The sequence below is a fragment of the Aythya ferina genome, assembly GCF_964211825.1.
Source record: "Aythya ferina genome assembly, contig: HAP1_SCAFFOLD_115, whole genome shotgun sequence".
NCBI classification, from domain to species: domain Eukaryota; kingdom Metazoa; phylum Chordata; class Aves; order Anseriformes; family Anatidae; genus Aythya; species Aythya ferina.
The window spans coordinates 6,061-30,713 of record NW_028181406.1 but is presented as its reverse complement, the minus strand read 5'-3'; the positions used below and the strand labels follow the sequence as shown (position 1 = coordinate 30,713).

General features: G+C 42.1%; 1 pseudogene across 1 annotated transcript; it reads right to left on the bottom strand.

Moving 5' to 3' along the window:
- Positions 1-1,036: 1,036 nt before the first annotated feature.
- Positions 1,037-24,446, bottom strand: LOC311428689 (ubiquitin carboxyl-terminal hydrolase 42-like; annotated as a pseudogene). The gene is made up of 24 exons (XR_014698884.1): positions 24,328-24,446; positions 23,022-23,181; positions 22,572-22,685; positions 22,344-22,475; positions 21,317-21,459; positions 19,066-19,219; positions 13,437-13,528; positions 11,598-11,835; positions 10,646-10,846; positions 9,943-10,053; positions 9,681-9,783; positions 9,409-9,476; positions 9,182-9,252; positions 8,567-8,649; positions 7,559-7,670; positions 7,048-7,188; positions 6,753-6,853; positions 6,148-6,289; positions 5,186-5,467; positions 4,292-4,380; positions 3,603-3,757; positions 2,656-3,530; positions 1,840-2,151; positions 1,037-1,169 (listed from the first exon to the last, which is right to left on the bottom strand). The product of XR_014698884.1 is annotated as a ubiquitin carboxyl-terminal hydrolase 42-like (transcript).
- Between the last annotated feature and the right edge of the window lie 207 nt (positions 24,447-24,653).

The window sequence follows — 24,653 nt, the reverse complement described above, 5'->3', positions numbered from 1 at the left end:
CGTCCCAGCGGCTCACCAGCCCCTCGCCGACATCTGAACTGACTGGAGAAGGCGGCTTCCAAAGTCCTCCCATTAAACGGACTACATTTGAATTCTATGCTAAAATTGGTGAGCTGTACAGAATAGTAGGACCAAGCTACCTGCTTTGATAGCAAACGGTTGACCTTAGGTAAGTTACAGTCATATGAAGGTTTGACTGGACGGCATCCTTGGTTTACTAGTGATCAAAGCTGACCAAATCCTAGCCACAGAACAGAAGCGTTCACTAACTTGCTAGAGAGAGCACTTAGGAATGCAGGAATTTAACTGCTTTAATGCTGCTCTTTCTCTCACGTATCTGCAATTTCCTTAAATCACAAATTGTCACTAGCTATCCTTGTTCATTTATTCAAAGGAACATGATTCCGGTTTAAAAGGCACTCTAACAAGTCCTCCGTTGCTCCTAGTCTGTCCCTAGCTTCTTTAAGAGGTTCAATACAGTAGAAAATTAAAAATAATAAACCAGCAAATAATTAACGTGTGGAAGTGGTCTTTTTTCAGATTAGATTCCACCATTCAGAAAATCCTGCTTAAGAGACATTTTTTCTTTGCTTTGAAAGACTGACCTTCCCCAAAAGGAAACTAATTAGTATCTTCAGGCTTGACGAAATACTTGAATTCCTCAATTTAACAGAATTGCTTTGCACAGCCCTCCTATCCTGCTTACCTTGCAAGCAGTGTATCCAAGTGGGGCGGGTACTGCTGTATTTATCAACGAACATCTCTTTCACGTATATAGCCCAGGGATCCCCATGCCCCGCACTTGTGTAATGCATGCAAGACGTTGACTTTCTTCCTCTACTTTGGACTGGTTTAGAGAGAACGAGTTCGCCATCTGCTGGCCAGAGAATTCACTGAAGCCCGAAGAGCAGTAGAGCAGAGGCATTTTCTTCTGTGCTCTTCCTGATTTTTCAGCTAGAAGAGATACTTCCAGTCTAGTACAATCAGGATTCTTTTGACATTAGTATCGTAAAAAGTCCATTTTTGCAACACTGGAATTTGAAAGACCTCCGTTCAGTCCCTAATTTTGTTCTTGATAATGGGACAGATTGCATGAATGTTGGCAAGAATGTGTGAACAACCAGCCTCCCCTCCATGTCGTATTTTAAGATGACAACTTCTGGTGCTCCCTGTCTCAGAAAAGAAAAATGCTTGGAAACAATTGCACTCGCTCTTAAGCTTGAAGAAACTTGTCAGTGCCAGAATCTACTGACTCTGGCAATTAACTTCATCATCCAAACTGGGCAAAAGATATGAAAACCTCTTCCGAGATTTTACTTCTCCAAACATTACGTAAAAGGCATTCAGCTGTACAGCAAGAAGCTGAAATAGCTGAAGGTAGTATGTTATTCACGTGAATTGTTCAGGCAGGTTTTTTTTAGGAAGGCTGTGATTCATTAGAACATTACTAGCCTCTAAGCCTCATGGCATCACCTTCCATCTTGACTGCTAAACCTCCTTGCTCCCTACTATCTTCTTTGCCAAGATACAGCTGTCCGTCCACATTTACTTTTCCTACTTGGCTGGACTGAATTTAAGAAGGGAGCTTGCAACTCTTCCTCTTGTTTGCCACTTCATCATCAAACCAAATGAAAACCATTTGCCTTTAACCTCTTTATTTCAGGCCTTCTTTCCTAGTGGCCATTCAAAACTGGGAAAAAAATAGTCTACCAAGTGGGGTTTTTTTTTGATTTGATAATAAATCTGCAGACTGTTAAGTCATCAAGCACTTCAAGACTGTTTGAAATAATCTCGAGATTAATATAAAAGGAATTCCTCACACACGCTGCGGCCGCTTACCTTTAGTATAGTCGTTGGATGCGATGGAGCAGTATTTCTTGCTTTCGCCTGCACTGGAAGTCTTCCCTTCCTTGTAAGGTTGTTTACTGCTCTCACTTCTGCATTATTCACATGAAGAGCCATCTGGAGGATGGCATTCTTCCTTCTTCTCCCGCATTATCTTCTGGAAACGAGGATCTAAGTGTTCCAAGGAGCCTTTTGCTTTCCTGGTGTTTCTCCTTTTTCTTCTTTTTCTTCTCCTTTTTCTTCTTTTTCTTACGCTTGCGATTGGCATTGTCAAAGCGGAGCGCACAGAAACACAAATCATGAAGTCTGAAAGAAACATGCAAGTTAAAAAGGGAAAAAAAGATGTGGCACTTGTTGCCTATATGAAACCTGATTTATTTTACCACAGGTGATGATTTGCAGCATGTCAGCTATTTTGTGGTGCTTTGTGCACACGCAACTTACTTTAGATGCAGCAAACTTAAGCCGTCAGATTGAAGGACCATAGGTCCTGGTTTGTACACAGATCATTAACAACGGCTAGCTCTGGAATACGTGCAAGCAGAAAAAATCTTTTAACCTAATCTGGAATGGTGTACGGATGTGATTCGAACTATGTGGTCCAAAGCTAGTGCTCTGACACAATTCAGCAAGAGCTTTCCTGTCTTCACTGATCAACCTAACAACATGATCCCCAGCCAGCTGGTGCTATCTAAAGAACTTAGAAACTACCAGAAAAAAAAAAAAAAAAAAAAAAAAAAAAAAGACATGAGAAGCACCCAGAAAAGAATTAGGATAAAAAATGCGGAGTATGCCGGAATCCTTGCTTACTTGGAATCCTTCTCTCCATCTTTATCCTTAGACTTCTTTTTCTTCCAGAACTTGTGATATTTTTGCATTTTTTTCACCACCTACAAGCTCCTTTTCTATCTTTCTGTCTTTCCTTTCTATTTCACTTTCACTACCTTCTGCACGGGTATATTTTCTTTTTCTGTTTCCTTCTGTTTCATTTTTCTGGCGACAGTTCTCCAAATGAGCTGACACAGGTGGAAGCGCATGTCTTTCACGAGAATGTCTTCTGGAATGTTGATGAGGTACCGAGCAACGATGCAAGTCTGCTCGGGGTGTGCTAAAGCGACGTACATCTTCCTCTCTCAAGAGGGAACCGTGAGGCCATCTGCTTTTGTAATGATAATACTTATGTGACCTGCAGTAGTAAGTTGCAGTCGATCTGTCAAAGGCTGAATCGCTGTGAGAGAACTTTCTCTCTCTACTGTCTCCTGTCGCATGAGGTGAATAGTAATCCTTGTAATAGCCACATCTTTCCCATCTCTGTGCTTCGTCTCGATAGTATCTTTCTCTGCTCCAACTTCTTTCCCCTTTGGATCGGTAGTACCTATTGCTACCTTGTTCTGATCTTCCTCCGCTGCCAGATCTGTACTTTGAATATTTGACGGCTCTTCTGCCATTCTCAGGGCTGTTTCTTTCACGAGGGAAAGATCTGTACCTGCTTCCCTCCCAGTACTCCTGCTTGTGACTCTTTTGCTCAACAAATTCCACGCTCTGAGAACACCTCCTCTTGCTGGAAGGACCTGCTTTTTGACTCTCCTTCTCTTCACTAGGAGCATGTTCCCTCTTGCTTCGGTAATGCTCTTTCTCAGTGGTTTTAGTCTTGTCCTTTGTATCTTGGCGTCTATCTGCAATAGCTAAGGAAGAAAGATTGTTAGAGCTACATTCAGTGTCAGACTTGAGAGAGGAAGTTTGCCGCAATTTCTCACCAGGCTCACAAGACTCTTTGCCGGACAAAACATTTTCTTTTGAAATGAGGTCACGTTCTTTTGATCTTCTTGGTTTCTCCTTGTCTCCACGGTCATCACATTGGTACTGGGCGAGGTATTCATCATTCCCAGGAGATTTCGGAGGTTCCGCAACACTGCATAAAATAAAAACCCATTTCTCACTTCTGCTGAAGGACGTGAATATTAAGAGTAAAACCTTCCAAAGGCAAACAAACAAACAAAAACCTCCGGACTACAGGAACGCTCGCAAAGATATGCCATTTAGAAACCTCTCCTGTGATTAGGACACCTTCTTCAGCTCCCAGAGAAAGTGCTTTTGCCCCTCTTGCTTCTGAAGCCATTGCACTAAAAAAGCAAACGCATCTGTCTCCTTCCACCTGCTGCTCTGAGAAAAAAGGCATAGGGGCGAGCGGGGAACAGCCAGTGTTTCTCCAGACAGTGGAGAAAAATGGAAAAACATTCTATAAAGGAACACAAGTTCTCCTTGAGGCACCAACCTGCATCAGAGTGATATGCTCAGTGCTGATCATTAGTTCTGTTCGTGACACTGGACACACAGTATGGAATTGTACTAATTTAAATCCTTCCATTAAATACTATTAGTAGACAGATAAAACTGTAACGAACTTCCATAAAGTCTTGTCTTAATCAGACTGTGCTCATTTTACCTCATTTCCTCTGACAAGCTGTTCAGCTGGCTGGCTCTGAAGGACTCCGTGATGACTTCTCGATTGACTGAAGGCATAGCTCCAGGCATCTGCAATTAAAACGCACAAGTCAGCAGACAAAAAAATACTATTTGTAGTAGTACTGAGGACTAGTCTTGTCAGAATGTCTCCATTAAATGGTAAGCAAGACCGCTGTCAGTTGTATGCATTATCTACACTTCAAAGATAACCCCAACTCACCCCCCAAAATCTACTTTATGAAACTTAGGAATTTTTATCTCAGCTGAGCTTAAGTTGACAAGTTCTAATGTAAGCTCAGGTCTGCAAATTCTAAGGGGATAATACCACAAAGCCTTACGATCACATGTGTGCTGTGTTTTCTCAGTATTTCACCTGAATTAGGAACACAATAAACACTCCCGAATACATCGTAGGTGAGAAATTCTCGATGGAGCAAATCTATGTTTCAAGCAATCCATTTGTTTTAGAAAAGAACATCTCAGAAGGTTTAACAGGTTCAACTCGGCAAGTGGAATCATCAAGTTTCAGTCCGTTTTCTTTAGATTCAGTAACTAACCTAATAGCACCATTTAGTGAATCTGTTTTTGGCAGCTCATGCTGGGATCTTCCTTTGTCAGCATTCTGACAGGAAGAATTGGAATGCTGCAATGTACGGACTACCTTTCCAACCAAAATTCCATTAGAGGACATTGCATTGCATTTCAAATTCCTTTGAAATAAGCCCTTTGACTCCTCCTCAGATTTTCCTGAAGATTCTGCACCATAAGGGACTGTGTTATCAGAGCTGAGTTTAGGATTTTCATTCACTGTTGGCTCCACAAAAATTTCATCAGAAACTTTTTTGTTTGTTTGCATTTGCTTCATTTGCATTACCGAATTTGTAATTGTGGATGAAGGAACAGCCTGGTAGAGATCTTCATCCTCCACAGCACTGCTAAGACAGTCAGGCTGTGACACAGTCTGACGAGCAGGCAATTTATTGTGAATACTGATGGTGATCTTCTGTTTTCCTGACGTATCAGTAATTGAAGGCCTGGTAATTGCCTGGTTTTGAACACAGGCCATTGGTGGTGCTGAAGATGGCCTTTTTAGGGTGACACCAGTGGTCTTTGTGTCCTCTTTTATGGATCCATTTCCATTTAAACGGCTTGAATTCTGTATTTAAAAAGAAGAAATTGCAAGATGGATTAACGCAAACACTGCATGTAACATTTTGAAACACAAAACTCTCCTACTGAGTGTTTCTACAAATGGTCTTAACACCTAAAAAGAAAAACACACTGCCCTTTAAGGATAAATGCAAGTCCAATAAGCGTATTCAATTCCTGCTTTTGGTTTACTGCAGATTGGTATCAAATTAACATCATCTTTGAAAAACAGCCAAGCAACTTAACATTACCTGCTGCTATTCCCAAATATATTTATTTTCCCCTTTAAACATACCCTGAAAAGCCTGAAGTAATCGTTCTGGTGCTCAGGAATAAGACATTTAGTTTTCCCTGTCTTAGCTAAAGTGACGAGGATAGGAAAAACAAGTCCTCTTTTAAATGATTTGAGGATTAGTACACTCTGCTTAAATAGTCAAAGAGCGTAGCTCTCTGTGCTTTAGAAAGCTGTCTTGGAGCTATAAAGTAATGGAGTCGCATGGCTGCACAATTTAGCAGTAACCACTGTTTGAATGACTCTGGCTGTAGCATGAGGGCTGTGAAGAAAGCTGCAGCGTGGGAAGGAAAACAAAACTAAGATGCCGAAAACCAAACAAAAAACCCCACACCAAACCCCAAACCCACTAGCAGTTTGGTGCCGTTATCTGCCCTCCCGCTTCCCTGAATTACCTTAATCATATGAGGAAGAAGTCGTGGTCCCAGAAATCCAGCCTGCTTACTATTAGCCCCCTGCTGACCAGGAGGGAATGAACAGGGATAAGATGGTGCTGGCAAGTAAAACGCACGTTCTCCAAGTGTCAAATCATAGCGCCTTCAGAAAAGAGCAGTGATCGTAGTTTAGTTTTTCTTTCAGCCTACTCTTGGATTAAATCCCATCCTATCATTTTAGAGGAACAGCTCATACGATATGGAAGCCTTCTCTACAGAAGGCTTCGCCAAGACTACAGACTGAAAAGTAGAGAACAGTCTTCCTACTAAGACTATCACTTGCAGAGCAATAATTCATTCTTACACCACAGATGACCTTCATTTCTCTCCTTCTCTAAAGTAGCCAGCTACAGATAACACATAGATAGCAATTTACACAAGTGCTGCAGTTTAAGGCCAAGCAACAAAAGATAATAAACGACACAGAGAATTTCAGGTTAGACAGAACTGAATTAGACAAATAATAATCTTCTCCCGGGACAGCAAGAAAAACACTTGCAAAACAGAAAAATATCAATAACAGGAAAGTAAATCTCTTCTGAACACATTTTAAGATTTGTTATTACCTGATATAAAAAAGTATGTAAGCTTGCTGACCAAGAACTCTTTTAATGTCAGTATGCACTACTTTAGCATCATTCATCTGATACCAAAGTCCATTACCAGCCTGCAAATAAAGACAATGATTTCTTTAGGTGAATTGCACGTTTTCCAAATGAAATCACGGATAGGAACAAAATACACAGGTGTCAAATAAAAATATAATGAAATCTTTTTCCCTAGAAACAGTAGCTGCTAGTCATGCTTTAATTGGTTTGCCAGCACAACCTTTACCCTGTTAGAAATGCTGTTGACTTCTACCTTTACATAGCATATATAGTGTCCTGAGTGACAGCTGACACCGTGATGTACCAGCACCGCGTATAAGGCATAGAGCAGTGGTTCTCCCATTGACTGCGACATGTAGGCTCTCAGGTCCAAATACTCCGGATATTTCACCTCCTAAAGAGACATCAAGAAGATAGAAAAATTATCCCAGAGTACTTCGTGGACTAGCCAGAGAAAAACACTTCCAAAAAACACAGACTAGAATTGATTTCTAGAATATATTTCTAGAATATATTTCTTGATTCACTACAAATAAGTCTTCCCATAAACAACGGTTAAGACTAGAAGTTGCAGAGAACTGTTTCCTGATGAATCAGCCTTCTCAGAGGAAAGCATATGCTTCTTGTCAAGCGGGAACTTTATTGATATTAAGAGAAAGAATAAGCCATAGTCGTTAGTCTACAATTATTGTCTGAAAATATTAACAGCTTTGGGGGATGTCCCATTACACAATGATATAGTTGCATTACAGTGGTAAATATACCTTGTTGATCTTTCCACCTGTGAAATCTGCAAATCTTTTCAGTGATATTGTGAGAACCTTGGAAGAACGGTGTATGGTAAATCTCTTGGATGCAGGAACCATCTTTTTACACCTTAAAAACAAGCAGAGATAAGTGTTTGAAGGCATCTTCTTTTTTCGCCCCCAAAACAAACTCCTTTTAATGTCTCACGCATGCCTATGCTATTTGAATGATATTTACTTGCATAATAGGTTGGTCTTTTTTCTTTTCATAAACCCATGCACTGCGTGTCAGGTTTGTTAATACACAGAAGAAGGTCAATTTTCCCAACAACTCAGAGCATAGCGGGAACAGGAATCTCTCACAAAAGGGTATGACCAGGTTGGATGGCAAGGTACCATTTCTTGGTCTACAAAAGTGGCTATTTGAACTCCAATCCTGGAAACATTCTTTCAGCTTTCAAGGGAAATACAAATACTGAAAGCGGAACGAGAGAGCCTTGGTCCCCAGGGCTAGAAATTGCAAATAATCTCCAACATAGGTCGACTATCAACATCAAAAATACAACAGAAGCACATGGTCATTCTACAGGAGGGAGACATTTAACAGTAGGAAGTCTTCATGTACTGAGCTTGTCTGGAAAGACACTGAAACCATCTGCCATCCTTTGAAACAAAATAGTTCAGTTTGACACATTGCCCGCTCCAAGGTAGGACCTACGGTGTAAGCAGTGAAAATTAGCCACTAGCCCAGAGAACAACGGAAACTGGGCAGTTTACATCAAGAAAAGTACTGTCGAGAGCTAATAAATAGAAAGAACAAAAGTAGCTCTTTTTGAATTCTGATGGCAAAATACAAGCCAGAGAATTGCAAACCCATAGGGAATGCCTATGAACAAGACTTCCCCCCTCCAAGGAAACAAAAATCCAAGTCTTTTATAAACGTCCACAAAACTTGTAAGTAGATCCAAAGTTTAGAGGTAGTCCAACAGAGTCATGCAACATAGAAAACTGACGTCAAAATCTTACTCGCTACATTTATAGCAATTCTCTCCATCTAGCTCTTCAGGTTTCACAAAGAGTTCCAGAGCTCTGCTAACAGACGAAACCGCCTAGAGCAGCGAGAAAGAAGAGCGCAAAGTCACCGTAATTCAAAATTCCAGACACATACTAGTAGTTTATAAGAGAATCTTACTAACATACTCAAGCGATCTACTAGGAGCACTGTGAAGAAGGAGGCAGAAAGAGCATGCTCAGCATTGACCTCACCTGGAAGGCATTTGACTTTGGAACAAATACTTTTCCCAGTTGCCTACACAGCATCTATAGTGTGCTTTGTCATCAATACTGGGGACAAATTCATCAGTCTAACAATTAGATGTACATTGAGGTAGAACAACAAAGAAGTATGACAGCATTATAATTTTTGCAGAAAGAGAATTCTTTCCCCTTAAACCCAATGCAAATGTGGAGACTATTTACATGGGTTCCACGGAAGGACAAAGTCCAATCCACTTCCTTAGCACCACCAAGCTCTTACGTTTTAACATTATATGTGGTTTGGTTTTTTAAGTTAAACAAGTTTAATTTAGAAAGTTATGCATGTACTTAAACATCATGAATTATATTTAGAAAACATCTTACCTTTATATCCAAAGTGATATCAAGAAATGCCTCATACGTATCCGAAACTGCTTTGCAATTCAAGCACTTCACTGGAAGCAAAATATAAATGCTTAACATTATGTGAAGGAGACTAACTGTCCAAATTCAAGTTGTTGACAGATACTACTTTAGACAAACTACAGACTGCTTTACTACCGACAAAAGACACAGATCAGTTCTAAGGACAGGAATATTTTTTCAAGTACCTCTCGATCTTAGAAATCCTCCAAATATTTGATGAATGATGGTGGTAGCTTGAGAAGATCTGTCCAATCTGGAAATAAATTATAATCAGACCTCAGAAGATTTAAGGCACAGAGTTAACTCTTCAAAGAGTTTGATGAAAACCAAGGATGATGTAGACTTGCGTTGCTGATAGTAAATAAGGCACTAAAAGGTGCTAGAGATCATTTCTGAGAGTAAATAAAGGACTAGAAGGTGCTAGAGAATGTATGAAAGTGAACTTGTTTATGCTTACTCGGTGCTTCCGTTCAAGCACGCTTCCTGCATAGCATCAACAGTATAGCGCAAGAACTCGTGTGCGTCTTCTTGACTGCCAAAACGGAAATGTTGTCCTATTCCTAAATAAGAAGATGATAGTATTGACCTCATTTAAAAATGAAATCATTCTTGTATTTCTAAAATCTCTCTTCATTGGAGTGTTAAAACCACTTAGACACATCAAATAATTATTTGAAGATTACAAGCTATCGAAAAGAAACACATCTGAAGCCACTTACGACTGAGATTACTGATAACATGCGTAGGCTCGATGGCATCAACAGTGCAACGCAGGGCCTGGTTAATGTGAGTCTCCATCGTGCACATCATGCAAAAATCTTGTTCACGACCTGAAGAGTGAAAGAACAAAGCATCCCAGTCCAGCAAAATATCCATACCTACAAACATCTAAGTACAATTTAAACTATAGATACAATATCCACTCTCCTTGCTACATTCTATTCTCCCAAGATGCCAATGTCCCAACAGTCTTGTAACATTTCATTTCACACAACTTGACAGAAGAAAAATATCCACTAAGCCTGTATTCAAATGCATTTTGTGATGAGAAATCTAAAAGACTACTGCAAAGTCGCAGTTGTAAAGGCTGACAGGAATGTGAACTCCACAGGCTGCAAAATGTATTACTCTCTAAAATTACTACCAAATGCATTACTGTCCAATGCACTTCATTATTCCCATGAAGCAATAAATGATCCTTTAATAAACAAACAAACAAACAAACAAACAAATAACTAAATAAATAAAACATGGTGCATTAATTGCACTCCATATGCTATTCGGAGCCCACTGCTAATACAGTGCTCAAAGCCAGCTGCTACAGGTAAAATCAGGCAAATAAGCTTATCTCACAGAATCACTGCTGTTCTTTCACCTTCAGAGCTATCCAACAGATTCAAAATACTGTTAGAAAGTACTCACATGACTGGCTGTGCTCAAGAGAAAGCATGTAATTGGCAAGTGGGGGTGTGTAGGTCAAACACTGTAGAGTAGCATTAAGAAAACATGTGTTGCCAAGATTGTACAGGCCAACACCAACACTTTGTGTTTCTCGCCAATCCATACAAATCTTCTCAGGTGGAAAAAGAATGCTCTGTGGCGGAGCAATTCCATCATTAACGACTGCAAGAAAGTTAAATTTAAAAAGAGATCTTGTTTGTTTGTTTCGAAGAAAGGTATTTAAAAAAATACTATTCTGCAGGAGCACCTAGAGGAGCTAGCTACAATCCAAACCAGAAAAACTTATTGCAGACAGCTTTAATACCACCAAATTCAAATTGGCTGGTCAACACAATGTTTTGGGGAAAAAAAAAAAAAAAAAAAAAAAAAACAATTTTAGTCAACCATTTTAATTCTTCTAAGGCAAGGCTAACTGCCATTCTGTTTGTAGCACCTAATGCCAAGTTCCTCTCCATCTATAATCTTTAACCTGATTAACTCAACTACTGTTTTTTTCCTTATTATAATTTAAACCACAAACTTAGACTTGAAATTATACGGTAAAAACGTAAAAACTAGGAACTAGGAATGACGGTACCCCTACAGATACCAGATTTTTTCCTGAGCAATGTTATCCTTCAAAAAAACTGTGAAAAATGGAAGCTGTGAATAGCAACAATCAAACACTTTTCTCTGCAAAACAGAAAAGACATGGAGGAATCTGTGCATTACAAAAAGCTCCCCGTATTTCTCTGTTGACTGTAAATATATCAAAATTAATTTCTGTAACATCAGTCACTTCAGTTGCCTTAGGGGATTCACTTTTGAAGTCTTTCTTCACAGTAGTCCCCTTCTCTATCAGTGCAACAAGTAAGAACTGCATTTTCTACTTTTGCTTTGAAGACAATGGAGGCAGGATAGAACGCACACTTACTTAGATCTCTTGGGGCAAAAGCCTTAGATTTTTCAGATGATCTACAGTAAATAGCACCTCCACGTCCTTGGGCCACAGAGACTTGGCTTGAATCTTCTGCAGGCACTATCCGGCCCCAGTTGGCGGTGCGTGACATCAGTATTTTAGGACTTGGTTTCTTGGATTTGCCAGACCGCCTTGAAGAGGGCTTTTTAGGCTTTGAAGATTTGGGCTTCTTAGCTACGGTCATTGTTCACATCTGCAACAGAGACAGAAGTTCTGGCTGACGTAAGAATATCAAGAAGCACTCCAAGAAGAAAAGAGTAACAGAAGTCCTGTCACTTAATCTCAAAGAAACAGCCTTAAGAACTAAATCGCTGGTATGAATGATTTAAAAAGAATCCCCAAACTAAACACACAAAGTGAAAATTTCCATCTAAACTCTATCAGTATTACTTTTCGCTTCTGCAGAACTAGTGGCTGATGCCATTTCTTTCCCTTCCGTAGGATTTTAATCCATTACAACTCTGGAGTCTTTTAAATATAAAAATGTAGAAGACATTCTCTGAGGGGAATCAGTTATTTATTGATTTCCGGAGTTGCGCAATTATCTGTTAATTAGTACCTATGATCTAATAGATAATTGTTGCAATTATCTATTGCTGGCATTAGTAACGGAACACTATTACTTCACTGCCTGAGTTTTTCTGTTTCGTCTGCACAAAGGTACCCAGAACTCACTGCTACTTTTCTTCTGTCTTTCCAGGGCTCGCCCTCTACCTCACTGTCTACTGCACCAGTCATGAGGGGTTTGTTGTGATTCTATAATGAGCCTAGCTTTTAAATACACCTTTTCTGGGCGTCACTTGGTGACGGCAAGCTAATCTGTGAGGGCTCCTCAGTCTACATCATGCGGTCGCTTTTTCCAGGTGAAAAAGCGGAGCTGTAAGTGGCAGTACACTAAAGCCCTGGCATGCTGAGATCCAAGAGGAGAGATGTTTGGCCCTCCTTTTCACTCCTGGGAACCATATACCTCAAAACCCACAGAGGATGGGCTATATCTCAGAGAAATCTTGGGAAAGGAGAGCATGAAGAGCATATTTGCAAATTTATTTCTCCCTGGGCTTCTTCTGCTTCTCCAAGAAAGACGAGTTTGAATATAACTTTGGCAGCAGTACTTCTGGTGTTTTACTCCTACCACATTTAAAACTCCTACGACAAACTGAAAAGTTAGACTAAAAAGCAGCTCTTTCCGTTCTACTTTGTCAAGTTGCACGCTTTCCTCATGCAAAACAACAGGGGAATGTAAGCTAGAAACGGAAATGCTGAATGTAAAACAAAACAAAACAAACCTCAGCCCTCCAGGACAAAAGCCAATAACTGCTACAAAGTCCTTTTTAAAATGCTGATTAGGTTTCAAGGTGATACCGCTTTAAATAAGCGTAGTTGTGTGTCCATAGGCAGAAGCTGAATAATGACAGGATGAACTTCTATACTTCATGTTTTGTTACTGTCTTACTGTAGCACACAGGGACTTGTTACCTTTAGGGAAACCACTAACCTCATGGAGGGTTTAAAACATAAGCTAGTTTGTTATACCAAAATGACGGAGAGAACAAAGCATAAAGTGCTTTCAGATTTCTAGCACGCCTTGATTGCTGTCCATTAAACTTCAGACACGTTAAACAAAACACAGTAAATAAGAAAACTCCTAGTCCCACGGCTGGCAAATTGTGTGCAGAGGTTGTAATTAGAACTTTTTTGCCTTGACGTTTTACATTTAAAATTGATTTTAAATCCATTCTATACACACTTTCCATTCCTGAAAAAACAATACGCAAACCTGACAAATGCATTTACATGAGAAATGAAGTCGTCCTTGTCCGATTGGAAGACTAAGGTGACAGCTCCTGGGCTCAGGGATAAGCTCCGATCTTCACCAGTGACAGCTCCTTTTTTAGGATTGAAAGGGAAAATGTTTCAGCAACACATTGGAAACATACTTAAGGGACAAGAAACAAAATCAAGACTGCAGTGAGAAGAAGAACAGAAAAACAATACTGGGGAAAATGAAAAGGGAAGGGAAGGGAAGGGAAGGGAAGGGAAGGGAAGGGAAGGGAAGGGAAGGGAAGGGAAGGGAAGGGAAGGGAAGGGAAGGGAAGGGAAGGGAAGGGAAGGGAAGGGAAGGGAAGGGAAGGGAAGGGAAGGGAAGGGAAGGGAAGGGAAGGGAAGGGAAGGGAAGGGAAGGGAAGGGAAGGGAAGGGAAGGGAAGGGAAGGGAAGACCTTGATCTTTATACTGACCAATGAGATAAGCCTTACACATTTTTAAGTTTATTTTTGACAACTGATTGAGGTGTTACCAGCTATTAAGTACGATTCAAGAGCAAATATTAACACTAGAAAGAAGAAATCCGATCCACCACCACTGTTTCAAAATACATCCATTTCTCATTTGGAGATGACGTCTCTCTGGCAAGGTAGTAGAAAAACTGTAAATACCGATAGAGCTTCCTCTCCCGATGTTCCATATACATACCGATGCTGTTCCTACACCTACGCTCTGAGCATAAATTTATGTTGACATGAGTGACAAGAGAGGGTGTTACTCCTCTCTTTGTTTGCCTTGAGAGACACACCTCTTGTCCATTGAAAAGTAAATTCAAGATTCCAGATCACTTAAGACAGTTGCTATGCCCCCATTCAGAGTTCTGCAGCAGCACTCTTCAGATGTGTTTAGCAGTCTCTTTAGAAAATGTTATCACTTAGGACCTGCTTCTCAGTAGGTCCACGTTTGGCCTCCGCTTAGCAGAGAGTCAATCCCAGCTTAAGCTTTCGTACAAGAGCCCCTTCACGAAACGGAGTTGAACCCTGACATAACTGAGTTGAACCTTTAACCTTGAAGCTTCCTTAAAGAAGAAAGCAGCACCCAGGCCAGGAAATAGAAATTAATCGTCACTTTACCCTGAAACGCAGTGGGCTATTCTGTGCTGGCAGGATTGCTGCCGGGCTGGCCGACGAGGCGGCGGGCAGCTCCCCGGGGCCACAGGGCCTGGCACAGGGAGCCGCCGGGGGTCTCCAAGGTCCGGGAACAGCGGCAACAGCGGCAACAGCAGGGACAGAGGGGACAGCAGCGACAGCAGCAGCCACCTCAGCCGGGGCCGTCTCCACAACCGCCACAACAGCCTCGGAACGCCGCCGAACTCGGAGCTCCAGCGTGACGCCTTGTGAACCTGGCCGCGCTGCTCATGGCTAAAACCAGAGCGTTTCCTCCGGCGTGTGTTTACTGTCGGTGCCGGATCGGCCCTCACCCCGAGCTCTCCCTGCCGGGAGGGCTTTGGGGTTGGGGTTTCCCTCCCGCCGCCGCCGCGGGCAGGCCCCGCGCGCAAGGGGTCCGCGCTGGGGAGCAGCATCTCACCCACGGCGAGAGACCGAGGGCACGACATGAAAAAGCCCCGACACAAAAAAGCCACGACATGCGGCCGAGGCGGCGGGGAGACGGCTCTGAGGGAGCTGCCACTTCGCCCCGCCGTCCTCCCCTCCCGGGCCGCCCCGCCGAGCCCCGTGCGCCTCAGGTGCTGCGCTGAGGGGGTGGCTGGCTACTGAGACAGCTGCCCAGGGCACTGCTCATGGCACCGAGCCTGACGGAGGTCAACAAGTGTTGAACAATGCTCTCAGACATCGGGTCTCACTTTGGGGTGGTCCTGTGTGGAGCCACGAGTTGGACTTGGTGATTATTGGGAGTCCTTTCCACCTTGGGATGTTCTCTGATTCTAGGTCAGCAATCCAGTAGCTGATGAGAAGTGTGGAGTCATTCAAAGGGAAGAGAGAGCACAACACTTCTCGTTTGCAGAAGCGGCTATTTGGTAACCAAACCGATGATTCCTTTGCTTCTAGAGCAACTAACAGCAGGGATCCGCTTTACAATGGAGGGAAAAGAGTCGTTGGCATGTCATGTGAAGTAACCTTCAAATCCCAGAGGATGATTTTGTTGGAACTTTATTCAGCTGAAAACACGGAAGCCTTGCTTCTGCTTGTGTTAGTTACAGCTCCAGTTTACTTTGGTTGGGAGGGAAGGCATTCCAGGCTAATGTGCTGTACCTGTTCCTTCAGCTCATTGTCCATAAACGGAGGAGCAAACGAAATCAGTTTAATCTCCATTAAATGCAGCAGACAAAGCGGAGTAGAGGGCGATCTAGCACTTAATTTTTCCTGTAAGCAGGAAACCCAGAACTCAACAACACTTTTCAAATCTTGTCCTGCAGTAAATGACCAGCTGAGTGAAGCTTGCATTTAGAGGATGTGCTCCTCCAGTAGACGGAAATAGCTTTTCCTCTTCACAAGTGCAACTGAGTGGTGGACTGGCAGCTACGTGGTTAACTAGTTGTGCCAAAGGGGTTGTGTTGAATGCACAGAAAAATATGCAGGAATAAATAAACAGCAGAGGGTTGTCTGTAGGCATGACACCGAGTACAGATGTTGTCTGCAGGTTCGTGCAGAGTGCACCGCGCCAATAAGCACCCAGAGTCGGAATGCACACGAAGGTCTTTTAATTATATAATTACTTATAGAACTCTGCAGAGTCAGGTACTTGGCCATCTTTCGCAAAGCAAGCACACCTCTGACTCGAATCACCGTCATTTATACACAGGAAACTTGTGAAAACTCTCTCTTTGGCTCCTTTGGATTGGTTATTACAGCTCACCTAACTTATCTCCACTGAGCTTGTGCATTACAGAGGAATACCGGGGGGGAGGGGGAACAGGAGAGGGGGGACACACACCGAATCCCACATTAGCATAGATTAGCATTTTGACAGGTGTGATTTTTAATGTGCTAATGACCCTTAATGAGAAAAAGGTTACTATAGGTCAGTCTGGAGCTGGTGTTCTCCTTCCTGTTTTTTCCCTTTTAGCCCTTCTCTTCCTTGCTTCTGCTAGCTCAAGGCTACCTGTCTCTCTCCTTCTTTATTTTCTCAGCTAGAAGACTGCACAAGCTATACGCCTCCCTATTTGCTTCAACATTTCCTTGGTTTTGTTTTTGTTTTTTTCCCAGCTTTGGGACGACACAGGTGTGGTTTGATATTTGCCAGTATAGCTAAAACTCACGCCAGTCTGCTCACGCACAATAAGTAGTAAGATTTAAGGACTGGTTTCATCGGCTTCTTCCATACTAACATCCTTCTTATGTTTTAGATATGCTGGAGTTAAATCAACACTAAGTTACTACTTGTGGAGTAATCGCCTTAAGCGACTAGGCATCATAAGCACACCTCCATCCCAAAAGCTACCCGCCTCCAAGGTGCAACCACCCCTCACTGAGCACGCCCTCGGAATTTCTCAGAGCCTGTACCTTTAAACGCAAGTGAGATCATTTCTACCAAGCACAACCAAGATATGCATGACTAGAGTCACTCAAGCTCCACCTTAAAGATAGAAAATAATACCAATTGCTTTAAGAGAAAGGGGATGTTAGGGAAGATACTATCAGGAAGGATTCCTTCTGACATCACTCGACAGGCTGAGCCTCTCACTCCCCCACCCCCACTCCATTGGGACGCCGTGGGGTAAGATCTGAACGCTTGCTTATACCAGGCGTCTCTGTGGAATCTTAGAAATCTCTAGAGTTTTGATGCTTTTTAATGTCTTAATACCTAGGCTGTGTACCTGTGCATTTCATGCATGCTAGCTTGCTTTTGCAGACAGTGAATTTATCACTGACAATCCAAAGAACCTGTGTACCTGTCGCCGTAAGAAATTGCACTTAATTGCATTCTTCCTAGCTGTGAGAGTTCTCCTTGAATGCGACTAGAGCGAGGCCGTACTGCGTTGTTGGTGAATCCGTGACCGTGATAGTTCAGCACCCTGAATCCGACGGGACCCATGACGGTCAATCGGCTACACCCCTTAACGCGACACTACTAGACGAAGAAGATGACAGGGCTTGCATGCACTGCATTAGGCTTTGCATGTGAAAACACCCCCAAATAATTTCACGTACACTTAATGTTTTTAAAGGGAAAAAAACAGGAAGGTGTAGTCTCTCTGTAAGCTACAGCCCTACATAGTTAAGGCATCAGCATTCATTCCTTTGCTTGATAGCAAAGTATGAACATACAGAAGAGTTAAATATTTTCTTTGCATTCTTAAAGGCGATTTTTCAGGCTTGGGCTTCAGTTGTTGGAGTTGAAGAAATCAGTAGACATCCTTACTTTTACGTTAAGACCAAAATCTTTATCTAAGATTGTGTTATCTAACGCAACTAAACTCCCACCCCCACATGGTTTTTTTGTAACTTCGCAATGATCTTGCTGCAGTCCCACTCTGATGGTCTTTCAGTAACATGCAAACTGCCGTGGCAGATTCTGTTACAGTGCTTTTCTATTGACAGTGTGCCTAACACTCAAGGTAAAGCCCCTCATTTCGCAGTGGGGACATAAAGTGTTTCTTTGGACCCTGCTGCTTCTGTTAGTACTCATTTTTTCACAAACTTGTTGAACCTGAGCCGTGCCTACTGAGCCAACGAATGCTTTGATGACACAGTATTTTGTCAAAGCAGTTTTGCTTCTTGGAGCTACAGAAGCAGCTCTGGCTACGTGATAGCGAATTGTGCTGCATTGGCAAAACCAGACTTAGCTACAGACTTACAACACTTGCTAACTCGATCTATTTCAAATCTCATTTTAACTTTAAAGGACAATCAGTTTTGTGGCTCCTGTCTTACTAATTTGCCTTGTTTTGCATGGAAGGGCAGCCTGTGAATGTTTTGCTTTATTGCATGCTTCAAAAAAAGGCTGAGGAAGAGACTGGAGGAACCTTTTCTATTCTATGGACTTTCCCCCGAGAGTGTGGAATTGCAGGCTACTTGGATGAATGTTCCAATGTGAGTAAGGGAGCAGACCTCAGCCAAAGGAGGTGGAATCCTTGCTTAATAGTAAGTATCAGTGTGGGGACATCTTTGCTTAACGGGAGCCATTTAAACTCTTCATAGAAACAAAATAAGCTGGACATCTTATGCTTGGAAAGCAGTATGGTTACACAGCTGCTAACATAATGACTTGAGTCTTCTGCTCTGCAACTTCAGGTTTTGTTTTCAAGAAGTGCATACATCAGTTTAAGCTTTGGACAAGGAGATTTGCAATGCAAATAGTGATAAACCAGAATCAGCGGCGCTGACGAGTGTAATGGTGAAATGCAGCAAATCAAGTATTCCTGGAGAAATGTGAGATTACAAAACTAGTAAGCCATGAAGCACTTTTGTTGTTGTTGTTGTTTTTTAAATCAATTCTTATATGCTGAAATAGCACCTTCAAGAAAATCTGTTTATCTAGCCAGGTAACGCTGTCTCCCTGTAAACAGGAAGGAAATGCCAGGAGCAGCCATACCTCTTTGCTGTCAAAATAAAGAGCAAGTCGAGGCCAACATCATGCCATAGTGCAAAGGCTTGTGAAGAAAGATCATTCTAAGAGGTCTGCAAGAAAAGATGACTTACTTTGTCATAAGTTTGTCAAATAGAATGGACGAGTTAGTAGTCGAGTACCGACTGTGTCCGACTCTACAGCTGCGGCGCAGCTCCAAGTCCCTGTTTTCTCCGTGGACTCGTCTCACAGTTTTTGCACCAGCTCTACTCCTCAATGTTCTGGTGACTGAAACGCAGAAACAAAGGATTTTGAAACAGTGAAGATGGGATTCTCCTTATTTCACCGTTGCTCTTGTAAAATGGAAACAGACAGACAAAAAAGGCACCCTGAAGTGGATTGAGTTTTCTTTACATTTCAGGTCAGAAGTTGGTGTCACAACCACTGCATTCCACTTCTTTATCGCTCTGCACGTTTAAACTGTCTACTTAAAACTGGGACCTGTAGGGAAATTTTTAAAGAGACTGAAAGCTAGCCAGACAAAAACAAACGTGCAACTTTTGTTCCATGCAGGAGGGAAATCTACTCCACTTATTTCTGTCTTGGAAAAGTGAGAACAATCAACACCTTTCTCTAAGGTGTTTTCACTCCATTCATGTCAAACTGTATCTAACAGTGCTCAAAACAAACACTAGGACATTGCAAGCCTCTTCCTAAGAGGTGTATGTTTGATTACTCTGTTTATGCATGCAGCACTTCCATTTCCTGCATTAGGATCTAACAGCTCAAGGAGGGAAGAATCGTTTCAAGAGAAACACCCAAACACCACATAACTCAAACTCGTGCTTTTTAGAAAAAAGCCTGCCCATTGTTTACCATACAGCACCCTTTGGCACAGGTTTGTTGCTTGCACTGTCATTAAAAGAGCCAAGAGGACAAGGGGAAGGGAAGAGCTACACCACTGTGCTGGTAGGATCACAGCTAAGGTTTACTTTTGTGCTTGCCAGCTATAAAACTGAGTTTGAACTTATCAAGTATCGATTTACTTTGCACAATTAGAACAGTTTGCTTTGTGCCTACCAAGCTGCAATTCACACTGCTCCCTCCCCAAGGAATTCATAAAATCTCCTATTTGCACCTACCTCTCTTCACAGAAAAGTCACTGAGGAGTGAATTCAGCTGACTACAGAAGGCTTTGGGGCCAAATGAAAGCCATGGAGTGACCAAGTGCCATCCTCTTCAGTAACCAGCGCAAATAGGTATCCCGGGGACTTACAGCCACTTACCTGTGTTATATTCTTTTTTTCGTTCCAATTTTGGCTTTCTCAACTGCCTACATTAAGAAAGAGGACAGGGCAGAGAAGGGAGAAAAGACTTGTTGTATTAGACCCATCAAGGATGGGAAATTTCACCATGTTTACAAGCCAGTGCTCCATGGTATACAAAGAGAAGCCTGTAGGCCTCACGCAGGATCCACATCCCAAGTCTGTTGCGTGCCATATACACGCGGTTCTGTATGTACCCACATTTCCTAGCTTGCTCATGTTGAATTCTCAAAATTATGAGCAATAGCACCCAAGTGGAAAAGATACATGTCCTGGTTTCAGTTAGGACAGCGTTAGTTCTCCTCCTAGTAGCGGGTAGGTTGCTATGTTTTGGCTTAGAATGTGTGAAAGGATGTTTAGAAGATTGCTGATACCACCCCGATGTTTCAATTGCTGCAGAGCAGTACTTACAACAAGCCAAGGACCTTTCGGTGTCTCACTGTCCTACTGGCGATCAGAATCGGCGCACAGCAACAGCTGCGAGGGGACAGACTCAGGATGGCCGACCCCAACTGGCCAAAGAATTCTATGCCTTATGGCAACACGCTGCACCATGGATAGGGCGGGGCAGCCGGGCTGCTAGGGGGTACGCTGGGCACTGGTCAGCGGGTAGTGAGCAACTGCATTGTACATCACTTGTTTTGTACACATTACTAGTAGCAGTACTATCATCATCACCATCATTATTATTATTTTCCTGTCTTAATAAACTGCCTTTATCTCAACTCGCGGGCTTCACTGTCCCGTTTCTCTCCCCCATCCCAGAGAGGGAGGTGGGAGGGTTGCAGAAGGGCTGTGTGGTGTTTAGCTGCCGGCCGGGTTAAACCACAACACCACCTCAAAGGGGTTGGGGAAAAAAACAGTTTTTTTTAGAAAAGCGGAAGACTTTCACTGAGAAGAGGGATGCTAGTTTTAAGGTACTGGTACGCCATCAGCATGCTCATAGGCCTCTGCTGATTTTAGCCGGAGGTTTATCAGGCCACAACTCACTGCACATGCTTTCTCTCTTGCTTTTCAATCTACAAATCGAACAGAGATTGAACATATAGAAATACAGTACCTTGAAAAGCATCTTCTCTTGACATTTCCCCTCAGTATCGCCATACTTTCTTCAAAGCTGGAGACTGAACACCGCAGGATGCTTTTGCTCACTGATCTTAAACGGTGTCCGTTGAAACATTCAATACTGGGAGAAGAATAATCCTAGGGAAAGAAGGAAACAAGAATATATTTATGTGAACCACGTAGATTCAGATAAAGAAATTATGCCTCATGCAAGTTTAATTGACCCTCCTGACTTGGTAGTGGGGCAACTAATGGCAGGCAGACACTGAAACGCTGCTGTGCTCAAGAAAAACCTGGAGAGAAAAAAAAAAAAAAAAAAAAAAGCTTTCAAAACTAAAGCTTCCCTTTCCCCACCGTTTTCTTGTGGATAACTTAAGCTTAATATCCTTGGAAAAAAGATATTGCAGCAAAACCTTTCACATAAACTTAGTGTTTCGTGAAAAACAACAACAAAAAACTTTATATTCAAATGAATTTAAATTAAAAAAAATAAACTAATTAATTTAAATTAAAAAAAAATAATAATTCAATTGACTGTTCAGAGGAACAGTCAAGCTTGACATTATACATCCTAGAATTAAAATCTAGTTTGAGTTTTTCTCCCATCTCCAGACCTTGCTAAAGATGCTTATTAGGAGCTCTGTCAAAAAAAGTGAAAGGCTTGTTATATCAAAGCTTCGAACCCTTCTTACTGCCCTTGACCTTCTTCACATTGCTGCTCCTACAAGGGTGAGCACTATCATTTTTAGTACGGGAGGGAAGCTGTGATATCCTTGAGTGGGGGGTCGTTCTGTTTACAAAATGAAGTTCCAGTAAGAGTACATCAAATGAACCAACTTTCTTTGAACTTTAATTCATCGCTATATTGAATGAATGACCTCTGGATTTCTCTCTCCCATTTGGAAGTCAATTTGAAAACAAACTACCTCTGCCATAAAGAGCCAGGCATCAGAGACACCTGTTGCGCCTCAAGAACAGAGAAGGTATGAACGACAAGAGCAGCTGAATAAAATGCAACTTGCCATTAGAAATGGGTGTACTGGCATCTACAGGTGCCGCTGGCATCTCCTCATCTGGTTTCTCGTCTTCAGTAGCAGGGTTCTGCTGTGGTGACTTGGAGTTGTCGCATGGAGCACACGCTGCAGAGATGCGACCTTGCAAGAAAGAATAGATACCAAAGATCTTCGTCGTGCATTTTCAGTTACAAATGCAGAGACAAGTCTTCAAATACTTAGCGTTAAAGCACGTACCTCTTTTCTCACGAGATTCTTTAATTTGTTCACAAAGTCGTCTAAACTCTGTATCCATTTCGTTCCTCACCATTGAATATGCAGTGTCTTGCAAAACATAGGCGCTGTGACTATCTGAAATTTTACACACTTTAACTGAATGTTGTCTACCAACCAATGAAACTGTTTTGATCACAGAAAAAAATTGCTTTCTTCATAGGTTTGTTCCAAAAGGTTCTCTCAGTGAATATTTTCAGCATAACAACATCGAAGTTAATTAAAACAAAAGCATTAGTTCCGTGGGAACACTTATATCACAATTCCATGCCCAAGTAGCAAAATGATAAAATATTTACAGTCTGGACGTCCAAAATCATCTAATCCATCCGAAGTCTATTGTCCGCACACAGCATTTATCCATCTATATGTTTGACAGATTTTTTAAACTAGGGCTATAAAGCACATCCTCACCTGTAGATCTTTGATCCAGGTAGTACTCGAAGGCATTGTTACAGATTAGATCGATGTCCTTCAGCTAGTCTCCTGCAGCGAGGTACTGGCGCGAGTCAATTTGAGTCAGAACTGTTGAAAGATCCATCGGCTCTTTAATCCTTGTGGCATAGTCAGGTACCTGCAGATCAAATACAAGCATTCAGAGGTTTTCTTAACCTTGCACACTGTCTACCAAAATTATTCTGAAGACTTTAAATAAACGACTTCCTAAAAACTCTGAACATTTGCGATGCATCAGAAGATGCTGAAATTAACCAGTTTGCTTCTCAAAAATGGAAGGGCTTTTTCATTTTTCATTAGAGCGGCCACGAGAGGACAACAAGAAGTAGGGAGGTCAGAAGCACGTGCATGGTAGAGAAGAAACACTGAGGGTGGGAGATTCATTTCACTTTGCTTCAGAAAATCACAACAGTGAAAGCTGAGCAAGCCATCCGGCATTCTCTTTGTTGTCGACATTGAGGAAAAGGTGCATGAATTGCACCTGTGAAGTACCTATTGCAGGCATCTACTTTAGAATGAGATAACTGGGCCCTGAGGTGCTCATTTCTTCCCTCAGACCAGAAGAGGAGCCTAATGACCAGTTCAGATGAGGACATATGTATCTGTCTAGATTTTTCACAGCTCAAGAACCTAGGAGAAAAGGGGAAGAAAAGCCAGTGGAGGCCCACATGAAGACGACTTTGCTGATCCCCAGGTATATTCAAGTTACACCTGTCTTTGAAATATACGCCCCTAGTTTAGGCTTATCTCATAAATTAAGGAGAAAAAGGCATCTAAGCAGCCAATTGGAGGAAAAAGAAAACACACTGCACTTATGGTTGATTCCTATTGAGGAGTTCCAGATGAAACAGAGAACAGGATCTCAAAACTTATTTTTACAAACTGCTGCTCCTATTCCTGTTCCCACAGGAACTGACAGTCCAAGAAAGGGCTTCAGACTTCACTCAAGTAGTCCTGTAAATACTGTTTGTCATTATAAGGAAAGATCTCTGTGCTTTTCAGTGCTGTGACACGCCTACATATCAAAGCTTTTTCACGAGCAAACTGTGTTGGCATTTGGACTGGCTTTTTAGAATGAAACCAGGGCTTTCAGCGAATAATCCCATAAGAGACATTTGAGAGTCAGCAGAAGTAAAAGCACTGCCTCTGCTTCTTGCAAAATCCTAACAGTGCAGCCCTAAAAACAAAGTTGAACCTTCCCCAAAACGCTGAGAAGTACAAACACTGAGAAGTTACAGACACACACGGATCAGCACTACTTTACCTTCTGTGGGTCAACGGGCTTTGCAAATTCCCTGAAACGTCTGTCAGTGGCAAGTCTGTGAGTAACGTCCCTCAAGAAAATTCTAAGGTCACACAAGGTATCCTTCTCTTCCTCCTCCAGCATCTTTACTTCTTCCTCTTGTGGCTTCTGAGGCTCAGCTGGTGGTGCTACAGGCACAACTTCCAATGTCCGATCAACTTCAATTCATCAGGAAAAATTAGCCAATTTACAGTACTCAAATACAAGCATAGAGCTTAGGGATATGGTTTAGTGGAGGGCTGTTAGCGTTAGGTTGGAGGTTGGACTCGATGACCTTGAGGTCTCTT